At 46.2% G+C, this 15,835-nt stretch overlaps 1 protein-coding gene across 5 annotated transcripts in view; it reads left to right on the top strand.

The window, feature by feature from the left end:
• The first annotated feature begins 2,060 nt into the window (after window positions 1–2,060).
• The window catches only part of heatr4 (HEAT repeat containing 4), a 28,717-nt gene continuing 14,942 nt past the window's right edge, over window positions 2,061–15,835 (top strand). Inside the window, exons 1-2 of one of the 5 annotated variants that reach the window (XM_052486082.1) lie at window positions 2,065–2,547; window positions 2,989–3,035. The gene's annotated coding sequence lies outside the window, so the exon portion shown is untranslated. Of the gene's footprint in view, window positions 2,548–2,988; window positions 3,036–15,835 lie in introns of all 5 variants that reach the window. The other 4 variants (XR_008086156.1, XM_052486081.1, XM_052486083.1 and 1 more) reach the window with 4 other exon arrangements.

The raw sequence follows: 15,835 nt of genomic DNA, 5'->3' as shown, positions 1-15,835 counted from the left end.
TATGATAGATTTAGAGTTAATTGGCAACTATAGTTAATGATACAAATCTTAGAATGTCTTCGAAATGAAAACAAATATGGGCAGCATAATGCAACTATATATGTTAATAATGATTTGAGAAAGTCACAAAAAAGCTTGCGGCTCTGTTCCTTGACTCAGGCTGCTCACACTTCTCTCAAAGTGATCATATTTTTCACACGTCAGATTATTCTCATAGTAATCTGGTCTGTGCTAATATGTCAAATTTACATCGATTTAGAATGGCCCATTATCAAATGGGCAGGAACAGGGGCAGGGGAGGAAAATACGTAATCTGTATGCACTCAAATAGCGAATAGAGGCTGCTTTCACTGGGTTTATTTTTTTAAACATGCCAGGTAGGCTACTCCGGTTTTCATAGAGAAATAAATATAGTAGCAGCTGGGATCCTCTTCCTCTTTAAGCATCAAAACTCTGCTTTCACACGGAATTGCAAGTAGAAATGTCTGGGTTTATAAGAACATCTTCACTCCAGACGTCAACCACTGTTTGAGGAGCATGCTCTCGCTGCGCAACAGGTGATACTTCTTCCAAACTCTGTATGCCATGGGCTCTCCAACCCTATTCCTGCAGCTACCGAGTGAAATCTGTTTGAGAACATCGATAGTAACATATTTTCCCAACAAAACAGATTGAATTAAACTGTTAACAGCCCCTCTCTCTGCGAGCTCGAGAAAGGAATGGAGGAGAGAGAGAGGGGTCATGGGCAGATGAGCTCCTGCGTTTTCCAGCATGTTTTTAAAATATAGCTTCTGAGTTAGATAAACTTTGATTTTTTTTGGCAAGAACATATACATAATACTACCCTACACAACAAAACCTTCACTCCAAATCTAAACTCCAAGCTTCCAACCTGACTTTGGACAAAATTACTTGGAAGGATTCCTACTACCAAAGCTATACAGCAAAAAACCTGACTCAGTTACACCAGCTCTGTCAGGAGGAATGGGCCAAAATTCACCCAATTTATTGTGGGAAGCTTGTGGAAGATTATTTGAAACAGTTGACCCAAGTTAAACAATTTAAAGGCAATGCTACCAAATACTAATTGAGTGTATGTAAATTCTTACCCACTGAGAATGTGTTGAAAGAAATAAAAGCTGAAATAAATCATTCTCGCTACTGTTATTCTAACATTTCACATTCTTAAAATAAAGTGGTGACGTAAAACAGGGCATTTTTACTCAGATTAAATGTCAGGAATTGTGAAAAACTGACTTTAAATGTATTTGGCTAAGGTGTATGTAAACTTCCAAGACAATTTATTTCATCTGTATTTAACTAGGCAAGACAGTTATAATTAAGAACAAATTCTTATTTTCAATGACGGCCTAGGAACAGTGGGTTAACTGCCTGTTCAGGGGCAGAACTACGAATTTGCAACCTTCCGGTTACTAGTCCAACCTCTAACCACTAGGCTACCCTGCCGCACTGCGTAATTACAGAGAGAGCGATTGTGGAGATAAAGGAGTGCTGGTGTGATTAATCAGTCTGGTCTCTAGTCAACCTTAATGACATCATCCCTGGAAAAGTCATCATCAGTCTTTTTTTCTTCCTTCTCTGAAGCAGTCTCTCTCATGACCTCAGAGCCCCTCCTCTTCCTCCTCTTCCTGAACAGAGGAAAGTAGGACAGCCCATGGAATCATGAGTGTGCTGTTCAGACACAAGACAGGGACACAATAATTGGCTTTTAACCATGAGTTTATACACGTATAGCAAGCCATGGTATATTGGTGATGATGATACTGTAAGTTACTTCATCGTCTGAGGACACCAGGAGGGCTCTGAGCCCATGCACAGCGGCATACATCAGACAGTGATGGGGGCATGAGGGAAGCCCTACAATATTATGTTTTTCTAAGTCGTGAGAAAAGAGCAGGACATTTTGAAAAGTAATCTTTAAACATGTTGTACTTTTCTTGAATGGATTTTTGTAATTGACTAAAACAAGCAGACAATAAAATTGCGTTTGAGCCAATGGGTAACCTAGGTAACCACAGGTTGTTTTTCCCACAGTCAGGCGAGGCTGTTACGTTATATTCAATATCGACTAGAATATTTTTCAATCATTACTTATTGACGTTCAGGTCTCTCATCATCATCGAATCTCTGCTAACTAGCAGCATGCTGATGATTTGTTTAGCATAGCATTGTTGAATGAAAATAATGATTAGAATGAACGACTGGGTCAAAACATGAGAAAATAACTTAACAACTTCAGAATGCAACAGTTATTCGATGCGGGCGTATTGAGGTAAGGGAAATAACGGCTGTGAGTGTCCATCCGTGTGAGAGCTCACTCAATAGTTAGTTATTGGCTGAACAGAAAGCGTTGGAGTGCCATTTTAGCTGGCAACGATAAGAGTGGGACGTCTCATTCTCCGCCAAAGAAGAGACAAGCACTGACTGACTGTCTGTCACCAACCAGCGCCTGGACCATGCACGGATAGTTCTTCCACCTGTGTGCCATCAACGGACACGTCACCATTAACATAACCAAGCTATTTGGTAAGCTCGGACTCGCCAACCATAGTTGTTGCCTATGTACTGTAGGCTTATTGGATATTTATTCAATCATTATTTATTGAAATGATTGTCTCGCATCAATCATCATCATCGAATCTCTGCTAGCTAGCTACATGCCAACTTGTTTAGCATAGCAACATCGAATGCATAGAATTATTAGAATGAACAACTGGGTCAGCAGTTAACAACAGCCCATAGTCAGGAGTTATCACAAATTATACCACAGCGTTGTTGAATATTCATTTCTCATTGGTTAGAAGTGTATTCTAGAATGGACATTAAAACCAGATAATGGGACAGTTAGTAAAGATATCGGGGCACCTTGCAATATGTGCCTACACATGCAGACCATACTTACTGCAAAGTTAGAGAAAGCTAAACCAACAACCACACCAACCTAAATTGGATTAATTGTAAATGCAGGTCCAACGGATACTTATTTTTTTGGGAGCATCTGATGACCTAATGTGGTAAGTGACGAATATGAATTTCTCTGGTCCCCATGTTGCAGTTATGACGCAGGTGTCACGTTGTCAAATCCTCCCACATGTTTCTAGGTTGACCAGCTGTTTTCAGCAATTGGTATTTTTTAATTCGGTTGTAATATTGGCAGGTTTGCTAGCAACAACCTATTTCGCTAGCTTAGTGTTTGATATGCAATGCGATCTCCTCGTAATGAACAGTGTCCTGATCAGAAAGCAAACTTTTCTTAGGCATTATGCATTCTAGACCGTGCATTATTTCCCTATAACGCATAGTATTATTTGCATGGTACAATTCAATGGATATAGTTCATTCTATGTTTGAGCTGCCTTTGAAAGGAAACGTCGATTTTTGTTGTTGCCATTGTTGAATTCGATCTTCATAATAACAAGTTAGGACTGATCATTCGGTTAGCTAAAGTAGAACGTCTTTTTGTTTGGTTACCAGGGCAACATATGTCACAACTTCTGCTAGCTACTTGTTGAACATATTTTTAGCAGCAAATTAACACATTTCTAGAAGAACATTTTAAATTATAGCCATGGTATATAACGGATACTCAACTCGTGGCTCTATGCGTTCTCTGGAAAATTACTCTGTGGAGTTATGTGGAGTCATTTTTGGGATGTCCCTTGAGGGAATTTTACAGCGCTAGTACAACCACTATATCAAGTTTGGACTGCTTTATAAAAAAAATGCTTTATATCAAAAAACGTATTGCTTAGAACATAAACCCATGTTCTACAGTGTCAAAAGCTTTATAAAAATCAACAAACATAAGAAAACTATCATCAAGGATGAGGTCATTATAGTCAATCATATCTAAGATCAACCTGATGTTATTACTAATGTGTCGACCATGCATAAAACCAGATTGTTCTTCATCAATTATATGATGCAAGCCTTGTTTCAACTTCTTAGCAAATACAAGTGCAAGTCATTTCCCATCAGTATTCAACAGGCTAATGGGTCTCCAGTTGTCAATATAAAGACTATCCTTATTAGGTTTGGGAATCAAAAGTAATTTCACCCTGCTTTAAGGAAGCCTTAAGGAAGCCTTAAGCTTTAAGGAAGCCTTAAGGAAGCTTTAAGCTTTAAGGAAGCCTTTTTCTTTTGATTTTTGGAACCTAGCAAGAATGAAAGGAATCAATTTATCATTGAATGCTTTATAAAACTCACTTCTTAAACCATCATTTCCAGGGGACCTATTGTCCTTAAGATGCGGTCTTTTATCTCAATTTCAGATAACTTATCATCACAAAAATCCCTGAAATCATTACCTATCTTCTTAGCAATGTTTGCTACATTGTCTAAGAAAAGATCCATATTGGAAGTTGGCTGGGCTGATGTATACAGATTCTGATAAAACTGGGCAACATGCTGAGAGATTTCTTTTGGATTTTCATTGGGAGTATTACTGATCATTAATTTACATATTTCTTTTCTCCTGCCCTTTTTTCTAAATTAAATAAATATTTTGTATTTTTCTATCCCTCTTCCATCCATTTTCATCTTGATCTTACAAACTCTCCCTGGGCCTTTTCCTCATAGATACAGTCTGATTGCATTTGCAATGATGATAGTGCCAATAATTCTTGATTAGTTAGTTCAGTTTTTTTAGGATAATCCATTATTCCCTTTATGATGTCATATTCTATCTCTCTCTTGGCACAAGCCTTGGTTCTCTATGGTGTTGAGGTCAGAGCGTGAGTAGGGGGGTGTTCTAGTTTTCATATTTCTATGTTGGTGTGCTTGGTATGGTTCCCAATTAGAGGCAGCTGGTAATTGTTGCCTCTAATTGGGGATCATATTTACGTAGCCTTTTTCCCCACCTGTGTTTTGTGGGATATTATTTTGTGTTTTGTGCATCACATAGTGACATTTCGTTGTTTCTTTATTGTTTTGTTGTGTAGTTAACTTACTTTAAATAAATAAGATGTGGAACCCAGATCACGCTGCAAGTTGGTCCAAGTATGCTTCCAACGACGATCGCGACTGAATATCCCACCACAACAGGACCAAGCAGCGTCCCCATGAGGAGAAGGTATCCTGGACTTGGGAGGTGATATTGGATGGGAAGGGATCCTGGACTTGGGAGGAAATCCTGGCAGGACAGGTTCACCTTCCGTGTCATTTGTCCGGTGCCATGTGTGCCGGCTTTACGCACCAGGTCTCCAGTGCACCTCCACAGCCCAGTACGTCCTGTGCCAGCTCCTTGCACTTCCCGTGCGAAGTGTGTCATCGAACCGGTACAATTGATGCTGGCTATACACACCAGGTCTCCAGTACGCCTCCACAGCCCAGTACGTCCTGTGCCAGCTCTACGCATCAGGCCTCCAGTGCACCTCTCCAGTCCGGTATGTCCTGTGCCTGCTCCACGCACTCGCCCTGAAGTGTGTGTCACCAGTCTGGTACCACCTGTGCCGGCTCCACGCACCAGGCCTCCAGTGCGCCTCCCCTGTCCTGTATGTCCTGTGCCAGCTCCACGCACTCGCCCTGAAGTGTGTGTCACCAGTCCGGTGCCACCTGTATCGGCTCCACGCACCAGGCCTCCAGTGTGCCTCCCCTGTCCGGTATGTCCTGTGCCAGCTCCATGCACTCGCCCTGAAGTGTGTGTCACCAGTCCGGTGCCACCTGTATCAGCTCCACGCACTAGGCCTCCAGTGCGTATTCACAGTATTCACAATATATGACCCTTAAAGTTGCCTTTTAAAATAGCGACACCTGCTGACCATTTAGTACCAAATGAAAACCAAATATCATTCCCCCATTGACACTTCCAAAACACAGTATCTGTTATGAGTGGAATTCTGATCAGAAAAGGGTCCAAATGATTAGGGTGAGGCACATTGGCTACTAACAGCTTACTACACAACATACACTTAGTATTACTTTCTTAGTTACAGTCTCCCTGGCATATTACATAATTTATGCAACAGCATACAATACATTTTTGGACTCATCTTGTTGTGCTATGCTCACTTGAGCAGGAAGGTGACGCAGCAGTCCTTCAGGGGCAAATTTCATCACTAAACTTTGTTAAACTTTGTTTTCAAAGTCTGGCATTCTCTGGATTTATGGTGCTTTCAAGACTACTGGGAAAGCACCATAAAACGAGGTCGAATCATGATGACGTCAATGATCATCAGGTCGGAGCTCTAGAAAGAGGCCCCAGTTCCCTACTTCCAATTCGAGTTGGATGACCTTGAAAACCTATTTTCCCAGTTGGAGCTCATTTTTTTCAAGTTCCCAGTTTTTTTGAAGTCACTAAAATCAGATTTCCCAGTTATGAGTTTACAGTTGTTTTGAGCGCGGCAGAAGTCATGCTGGATTGACAGCGTGGCCAATGTTTAATGTTTATCCTTTTAAGCTCTTAAACCCATACTTGGGACACACCCACTCCACTGAATAGCAGGCTTGTGATTTCTTTGCAATGCTTGCAGTTAGCCACTGATTCCTTCCAAACCACTCATTGTTGAATTTGCGATTTCCAACTTGTTGTGTAATGTTTATGTTCAATGGCTGATGAACACTGATACATTTGATCTACAATTTCTCTTCATTATTTCTCTTCATATGACAAGGATTGAAAAGGATTTGCAAGTAGATTGTCGACTTGATTCATGATGATGCTGACTGGTAGCTAAGATTTAGAAAGTGTGATCAGTCCAATCAAAGCTACTGAAGATATTTACTATGGGTGCATAATTTAGGAAATATATCATTTTTTGGATCGAGGCTATCTTGCTGCAGACAACAAGTGGTGTCATGGATTGCTCAGCCTTACCTACAGTATTTCATGTGATGTAATGTAGTAATTGAACAGTCTCATCTTCTTCTTTAATGGGCTACAGATGCTGATGCTGCACATAGCCTACACACATAATTTGTGCGCATCAATTATTTTGAAATGTAAAATTCTGTTATGCTTTTTCCTGCTTGTAAAAAGCGAAATGACATCACTTTCTCTGTGCACAGAAGCCTACATTAGGATGTTTTGCCATTCATTTTAGATAACGGATCAGTGGTCAGGCCATTTATTGTGCGCTCATGTGTGACAGCGTATCACTTTCATCACTTTTGTTTTGGTGTTTCACATTACAATTTCTGTTTGACTGTATTAGCAAAGCCTCTGTGATCGAATTGTCCCTGCCCGCCGGGTTCAAGCGATGGGAGCTCCTAAAGCGAGATCCCCATTTACCTTGGCTCCAGCCCAGATGATCTGAAGCTCTGTTGAGGACCAGAAAGGAGAGGGGGCTTGGCTTTGGGAAGCTTGGACTTGATGCTATCATGTCCAGACAGCAGCATGTTCTCTCCCAATTTGGAAGTTGATACCACTGCGGAAGACACAGCGCCCAACACCCCCAATGACGGAGACGATGCACCGGCCAGCATTGATGTACTGGAAGAGGTGAGAGTTAATGCAACATTTTCATTCAAATGCAGAAGGCTAAGCGTTTAAATGCAGATTACATGATAGGAATGACAGCATCATCCTGAAAGCGCATAATGGTGTTGCCTTTTTTATGAATTAAAATGTCATGATAGATAGCCTTCTACACGCAGTCTCGTAATAAAAGGCACACACTCAATATCTGTGGGCCTATACATGTAGCCCATATCATATATTGATTGTTGCTATTCATGTCATGTCTATTTCAGTCCTCTGCTCAGATGGAAGGAATTCTATACTGAGTGCAATTGGTAACCACAACATCCTTTATCTGTTCACTAGAGTCTAATAATCACTATTAATTCACCGGCAAAATACTATTTAATTTAATAGTTTCTCTGTATGATGTCCATCCCTACCATCATATCTACATTTACATTTTACATTTACATGAATGTAATTCTGCATTCTGCATTCAAAAGTACTGTGTTATGTATAACACATTATAACACATTAAATAATGTAATTTCCATAAGAAATACAAGTCAGAAGACAGAGCCTAGTAATGACATGTATGCAAGGCTCAATACAGTAATTCTGAGAACCTGGATTTTGTACCCTTTAATGAGGTGTACTCGGAATGCGAGAGCTTTACCTCCCGTCTGTAATAACACTTATTCCATCTGGGGAATTGGTTTTGTGCAGCTTACCGTGAAATACAGCTTCTATGAGAGACCATAAAATTACAACAAGTTGTTTTTACCTCAAACCGACATTATGTGCATGACCCAGAGGTCTTGACCTATGATGTTGTGTTGCCCTGTACCAGGATGCTGTCACGTTCTGTCCATCGTTCGTATGTGTTTTCCTTGTCTTAGTGTTGGTCAGGACGTGAGCTGGGTGGGCATTCTATGTTGTGTGTCTGGTTTGTCTATTTCTATGTTTGGCCTGATATGGTTCTCAATCAGAGGCAGGTGTTAGTCATTGTCTCTGATTGGGAACCATATTTAGGTAGCCTGTTTTGTGTTGGGTTTTGTGGGTGATTGTTCCTGTCTCTGTGTTTGCACCAGATAGGACTGTTTAGGTTTTCACTTTTCTTGTTTTGTATAGTCTGTTCATGTCGTCTTTATTAAAAACATGAATAACCACCATGCTGCATTTTGGTCCGCCTCTCTTTCACCAGAAGAAAACCCTTACAGAATCACCCGCCAACCAAGGACCAAGCGGCGTGGTAAACAGAGGCAGCAGCAACAGCAGCAGCAGGAGCAGCAGCAGCAAAGGCAGCAGCAGGAGAAGCAACAGAGGCAGCAGCAGCAGTGGGAGAGGCTGCACTATTTGGATAAATGGACTTGGGAGGAGATCCTTGACGGAAAAGGACCCTGGGCAGAGCCAGGGGAATATTGCCGCCCCAAAGCTGAGCTGGAGGCAGCGAAAGCAGAGAGGCAGCATTATGAGGAGCTAGCATGGCAGAGCGGCTGGAAGCCCGAGAGGCACCCCCAAAAATGTCTTGGGGGGGGCACAGGGAGAGTGTGGCAGAGTCAGGAGTCAGACATGAGCCAACTCCCCCTGTTTACCGTAAGGAGCCATGGATGGAATTGGAGCTGTCGGCGAAGCAGAGTGCTGAGTCTGAGAGTGTGGAGGATGTATTGGACAGAGTAGAAATAAAGCTGTTGGTTTGGCATAGTATGCACGGCATACCAGTGTCAGCACCACGCATCAGGCCTACAGTGCGTCCCGCCTGTCCAGCGCTGCCGGAGCCTTCCTCCTCTCCAGCGCAGCCAGAGTCCCCCGCCTGTCCGGCGCTGTCAGAGCTACCGCCCCTCATGCCAGAGGCGCCAGAGCCCCTCATTCCAGAGGCACCAGTGCTCCTCAGTCCAGCGCTGCCAGAGCCTTTTTCTCCAGTCTGCCCAGCGCCGTCTGAGCTACCCGTCTGCCCAGCGCCGTCTGAGCTACCCGTCTGCCCAGCGCCATCTGAGCTACCAGTCTGCCCAGCGCCACCAGTGCCGCCAGTCTGCCCAGCGCCGTCTGAGCTACCCGTCTGCCCAGCGCCGTCTGAGCTGCCAGTGCCGCCAGTCTGCCCAGCGCCGCCAGTGCCGCCAGTCTGCCTAGCGCCGCCAGTGCCGCCAGTCAGCCAGGATCCGCCAGTCTGCCAGGATCCGCCAGTCAGCCAGGATCCGCCAGAACTGCCAGTCGGTCAGGATCCGCCAGAACTGCCAGTCAGCCAGGATCCGCCAGTCTGCCAGGATCCGCCAGTCAGCCAGGATCCGCCAGAACTGCCAGTCGGCCAGAACTACCAGTCAGCCAGGATCCGCCAGTCGGCCAGGAGCGCCAGTCGGCCAGGATCAGATCCGCCATTCAGCCAGGATCCGCCAGAAGTGCCAGTCAGCCAGGATCTTCCAGAACTACCAGTCAGCCAGGATCCGCCAGAACTGCCAGCTGCAGTCAGCCAGGATCCGCCAGGCTGCCAGGATCCGCCAGTCAGCCAGGATCCGCCAGAACTGCCAGTCGGCCAGGATCTGCCAGTCAGCCAGGATCCGCCAGTCGGCCAGGAGCTTGCCAGTCGGCCAGGATCAGTTAGATCCGCCATTCAGCCAGGATCCGCCAGAAGTGCCAGTCAGCCAGGATCTTCCAGAACTGCCAGTCGGCCAGGATCTGCCAGACGGCCAGGATCTGCCAGGATCTGCAAGTCAGCCAGGATCCGCCAGGCTGCCAGGATCCGCCAGTCAGCCAGGATCCGCCAGTCAGCCAGGATCCGCCAGTCAGCCAGGATCCGCCAGTCTGCCAGGATCTGCCAGAAGTGCCAGTCAGCCAGGATCCGCCAGAAGTGCCAGTCAGCCAGGATCTGCCAGAACTGCCAGTCGGCCAGGATCTGCCAGTTAGCCAGGATCCGCCAGTCTGCCAGGATCTGCCAGATCTGCCAGTCGGCCAGGATCTGCCAGTCGGCAAGGATCCGCCAGTCGGCCAGGATCAGTTAGATCCGCCATTCAGCCAGGATCCGCCAGTGTGCCAGGATCCACCAGTCAGCCAGGATCCGCCAGTCTGCCAGGATCCGCCAGTCTGCCAGTCCGCCAGGATCCACCAGAACGGCCAGTCGGCCAGGATCCGCCAGTCGGCCAGGATCCGCCAGTCGGCCAGGATCCGCCAGTCGGCCAGGATCCGCCAGTCGGTCAGGATCCGCCAGTCGGCCAGGATCCGCCAGTCGGTCAGGATCCGCCAGTCGGTCAGGATCCGCCAGTCGGCCAGGATCCGCCAGTCGGCCAGGATCCGCCAGTCGGCCAGGATCCGCCAGTCGGTCAGGATCCGCCAGTCGGTCAGGATCTGCCAGTCGGTCAGGATCTGCCAGTCAGCCAGGATCTGCCAGTCAGCCAGGATCAGTTAGATCCGCCATTCAGCCAGGATCCGCCAGTCTGCCAGGATCCACCAGTCAGCCAGGATCCGCCAGAAGTGCCAGTCAGCCAGGATCTGCCAGATCCGCTAGTCAGCCAGGATCTGTCAGTCAGCCAGGATCTGCCAGTCAGCCAGGATCTGCCGGAACCACCAGCCAGCCAGGATCTGGTAGATCCATCAACCTGCCTGAGCTTCCTCTCACTCCCGAGCTTCCCCTCGGTCCCGAGCTACCTTAGTCCAGTGGGGCCCGTTGTTAGGTTTCAAATCAAATCAAATTGTATTTGTCACATACACATGGTTAGCAGATGTTAATGCGAGTGTAGCGAAATGCTTGTGCTTCTAGTTCCGACAATGCAGTGATAACCAACAAGTAATCTAACTAACAATTCCAAAACTACTGTCTTATACACAGTGTAAGGGGATAAAGAATATGTACATAAGGATATATGAATGAGTGATGGTACAGAGCAGCATACAGTAGATGGTATCGAGTACAGTATATACATATGAGATGAGTATGTAGACAAAGTAAACAAAGTGGCATAGTTAAAGTGGCTAGTGATACATGTATTACATAAGGATGCAGTCGATGATGTAGAGTACAGTATATACGTATGCATATGAGATGAATAATGTAGGGTAAGTAACATTATATAAGGTAGCATTGTTTAAAGTGGCTAGTGATATATTTACATCATTTCCCATCAATTCCCATTATTAAAGTGGCTGGAGTTGGGTCAGTGTCAATGACAGTGTGTTGGCAGCAGCCACTCAATGTTAGTGGTGGCTGTTTAACAGTCTGATGGCCTTGAGATAGAAGCTGTTTTTCAGTCTCTCGGTCCCAGCTTTGATGCACCTGTACTGACCTCGCCTTCTGGATGATAGCGGGGTGAACAGGCAGTGGTTCGGGTGGTTGATGTCCTTGATGATCTTTATGGCCTTCCTGTAACATCGGGTGGTGTAGGTGTCCTGGAGGGCAGGTAGCTTGCCCCCGGTGATGCGTTGTGCAGACCTCACTACCCTCTGGAGAGCCTTACGGTTGAGGGCGGAGCAGTTGCCGTACCAGGCGGTGACACAGCCCGCCAGGATGCTCTCGATTGTGCATCTGTAGAAGTTTGTGTGCTTTTGGTGACAAGCCGAATTTCTTCAGCCTCCTGAGGTTGAAGAGGCGCTGCTGCGCCTTCTTCACGACGCTGTCGGTGTGAGTGGACCAATTCAGTTTGTCTGTGATGTGTATGCCGAGGAACTTAAAACTTGCTACCCTCTCCACTACTGTTCCATCGATGTGGATAGGGGGGTGTTCCCTCTGCTGTTTCCTGAAGTCCACAATCATCTCCTTAGTTTTGTTGACGTTGAGTGTGAGGTTATTTTCCTGACACCACACTCCGAGGGCCCTCACCTCCTCCCTGTAGGCCGTCTCGTCGTTGTTGGTAATCAAGCCTACCACTGTTGTGTCGTCCGCAAACTTGATGATTGAGTTGGAGGCGTGCGTGGCCACGCAGTCGTGGGTGAACAGGGAGTACAGGAGAGGGCTCAGAACGCACCCTTGTGGGGCCCCGTGTTGAGGATCAGTGGGGAGGAGATGTTGTTGCCTACCCTCACCACCTGGGGCGGCCCGTCAGGAAGTCCAGTACCCAGTTGCACAGGGCGGGGGACCCAGGGTCTCGAGCTTGATGACGAGTTTGGAGGGTACTATGGTGTTGAATGCCGAGCTGTAGTCGATGAACAGCATTCTCACATAGGTATTCCTCTTGTCCAGGTGGGTTAGGGCAGTGTGCAGTGTGGTTGAGATTGCATCGTCTGTGGACCTATTTGGGAGGTAAGCAAATTGGAGTGGGTCTAGGGTGTCAGGTAGGGTGGAGGTGATATGGTCCTTGACTAGTCTCTCAAAGCACTTCATGATGACGGAAGTGAGTGCTACGGGCGGTAGTCGTTTAGCTCAGTTACCTTAGCTTTCTTGGGAACAGGAACAATGGTCGCCCTCTTGAAGCATGTGGGAACAGCAGACTGGTATAGGGATTGATTGAATATGTCCGTAAACACACCGGCCAGCTGGTCTGCACATGCTCTGAGGGCGCGGCTGGGGATGCCGTCTGGGCCTGCAGCCTTGCGAGGGTTAACACGTTTAAATGTCTTACTCACCTCGGCTGCAGTGAAGGAGAGACTGCATGTTTTCGTTGCAGGCTGTGTCAGTGGCACTGTATTGTCCTCAAAGCGGGCAAAAAGTTATTTAGTCTGCCTGGGAGCAAGACATCCTGGTCCGTGACTGGGCTGGGTTTCTTCTTGTAGTCCGTGATTGACTGTAGACCCTGCCACATGCCTCTTGTGTCTGAGCCATTGAATTGAGATTCCACTTTGTCTCTGTACTGACGCTTAGCTTGTTTAATAGCCTTGCGGAGGGAATAGCTGCATTGTTTATATTCGGACATGTTACCAGACACCTTGCCCTGATTAAAAGCAGTGGTTCGCGCTTTCAGTTTCAGGCGAATGCTGCCATCAATCCACGGTTTCTGGTTAGGGAATGTTTTTATCGTTGCTATGGGAACGACATCTTCGACGCACGTTCTAATGAACTCGCACACCGAATCAGCGTATTCGTCAATATTTTTATCTGACGCAATACGAAACATGTCCCAGTCCACGTGATGGAAGCAGTCTTGAAGTGTGGAGTCAGCTTGGTCTGACCAGCGTTGGACAGACCTCAGCGTGGGAGCCTCTTGTTTTAGTTTCTGCCTGTAGGCAGGGATCAGCAAAATGGAGTCGTGGTCAGCTTTTCCGAAAGGGGGGGCGGGGCAGGGCCTTATATGCGTTGCGGAAGTTAGAGTAACAATGATCCAAGGTTTTACCACCCCTGGTTGCGCAATCGATATGCTGATAAAATTTAGGGAGTCTTGTTTTCAGATTAGCTTTGTTAAAATCCCCAGCTACAATGAATGCAGCCTCCGGATAAATGGTTTCCAGTTTGCAAAGAGTTGAATGAAGTTCGTTCAGAGCCATCGATGTGTCTGCTGGGGGGGGGATATATACGGCTGTGATTATAATCGAAGAGAATTCTCTTGGAAGATAATGCGGTTTATTTTTGATTGTGAGGAATTCTAAATCAGGTGAACAGAAGGATTTGAGTTCCTGTATGTTTCCTTCATCACACCATGTCTCGTTAGTCATGAGGCATACGCCCCCGCCACTCTTCTTATCAGAAAGATGTTTGTTTCTGTCGGCGCGATGCGTGGAGAAACCGGTTGGCTGCACCGCATCGGATAGCGTCTCTCCAGTGAGCCATGTTTCCGTGAAGCAGAGAACGTTGCAGTCTCTGATGTCCCTCTGGAATGCCACCCTTGCTCGGATTTCGTCAACCTTGTTGTCAAGAGACTGGACATTGGCAAGAAGAATGCTGGGGAGTGGTGCGCGATGTGCCCGTGTCTGACCAGAAGACCGCCTCGTTTCCCTCTTTTTCGGAGTCGTTTTCTTGGGTCGCTCCATGCGATCCATTCCGTTGTCCTGTTTGTAAGGCAGAACACAGGATCCGCATCGCGGAAAACATATTCTTGGTCGTACTGATGGTGAGTTGACGCTGATCTTATATTCAGTAGTTCTTCTCGACTGTATGTAATGAAACCTAAGATGACCTGGGGTACTAATGTAAGAAATAACACGTAAAAAAAAAAAAAAAACTGCATAGTTTCCTAGGAACGCGAAGCGAGGCGGCCATCTCTGTCGGCGCCGGAAGTACTAGGCCAAGGTTAGTGGCGAGGGTCGCCACTCAAGGGACGCTAAGGAGGTGGACTAAGACAATTATGACGTGGGGTCCACGTCCAGCGCCAGAGCCGCCACCGCGGACAGATGCCCACCCAGACCCTCCCCTATAGGTTTAGGTTGTGCATTCGGAGCCCGCACCTTGTGGGGGGCTCTGTCATGTTCTGTCCATCGTTCGTATGTGTTTTCCTTGTTTTAGTGTTGGTCAGGACGTGAGCTGGGTGGGCATTCTATGTTGTGTGTCTGGTTTGTCTATTTCTATGTTTGGCCTGATATGGTTCTCAATCAGAGGCAGGTGTTGGTCATTGTCTCTGATTGGGAACCATATTTAGGTAGCCTGTTTTGTGTTGGGTTTTGTGGGTGATTGTTCCTGTCTCTGTGTTTGCACCAGATAGGACTGTTTAGGTTTTCACTTTTCTTGTTTTGTATAGTCTGTTCATGTATAGTCGTCTTTATTAAAAACATGAATAACCACCACCCTGCATTTTGGTCCGCCTCTCTTTCACCAGAAGAAAACCCTTACAGATGCTCTAAAACGGTCAATGCTATTTTGGATGTTTTGCTTGTGTTGTCGATGCCTGATTGCATGTCCCGTCTGAGTCAGCCCTTTCTGTCTGGTCTGGTTCATAACCTTCATGTGAAACACTTTTCCAGTAACACATTATTTTCTGTTACTGTACCACAAACTGAATTTTGATCTGCCCAGAGTACCCCAGAAGTACTGTACCACCTCATGTGCATTTTACTAGTAGGCCCTATGGTCTCATGAGTCTTCTCAAGTACCCCTTGTGGATAAACAAAGTACCCCTAGGGGTCCTAGTACCCCTGGTTGGGAACCACTGTGTTATTGGAACCAAGTTGACTGATGATTGACTCATGAGTCATTGCTGACTGAGCTCTCCTTTGAGCACATATCAGTTGATGAGACGTTTCTTGCATGAAGCAACACTAATTCTGAGAGCTGAAAAGACCACAATGACACTTCCACTATGTTGTCAATGGATCTTCATGAGTGAATGGCTATAGACACCTGAAGGACCGTAATTAGTTATACTTTGTCTTGTTGTATTCAGCTAAGTTAACCCTGCCTATTTGTAATGTTTTCTGGCCAGTTGCCTTAGGTCTAACTCATTGTACTGGAACAAAATAGAGAAACTTTGTGAGACTGCCCCTGCTGAAGAGGAGACATTTCGTTGGTAGTCAGAATTGCAAATGTGAGCACTTTCGAAGACTGGTTGCTGCACTGAACTGTTC

The sequence above is a fragment of the Oncorhynchus keta genome, chromosome 29, assembly GCF_023373465.1.
Source record: "Oncorhynchus keta strain PuntledgeMale-10-30-2019 chromosome 29, Oket_V2, whole genome shotgun sequence".
Classification (NCBI taxonomy): domain Eukaryota; kingdom Metazoa; phylum Chordata; class Actinopteri; order Salmoniformes; family Salmonidae; genus Oncorhynchus; species Oncorhynchus keta.
Note: the sequence above shows the minus strand (reverse complement) of the source record. Positions and strands in the feature narration are given on the sequence as shown.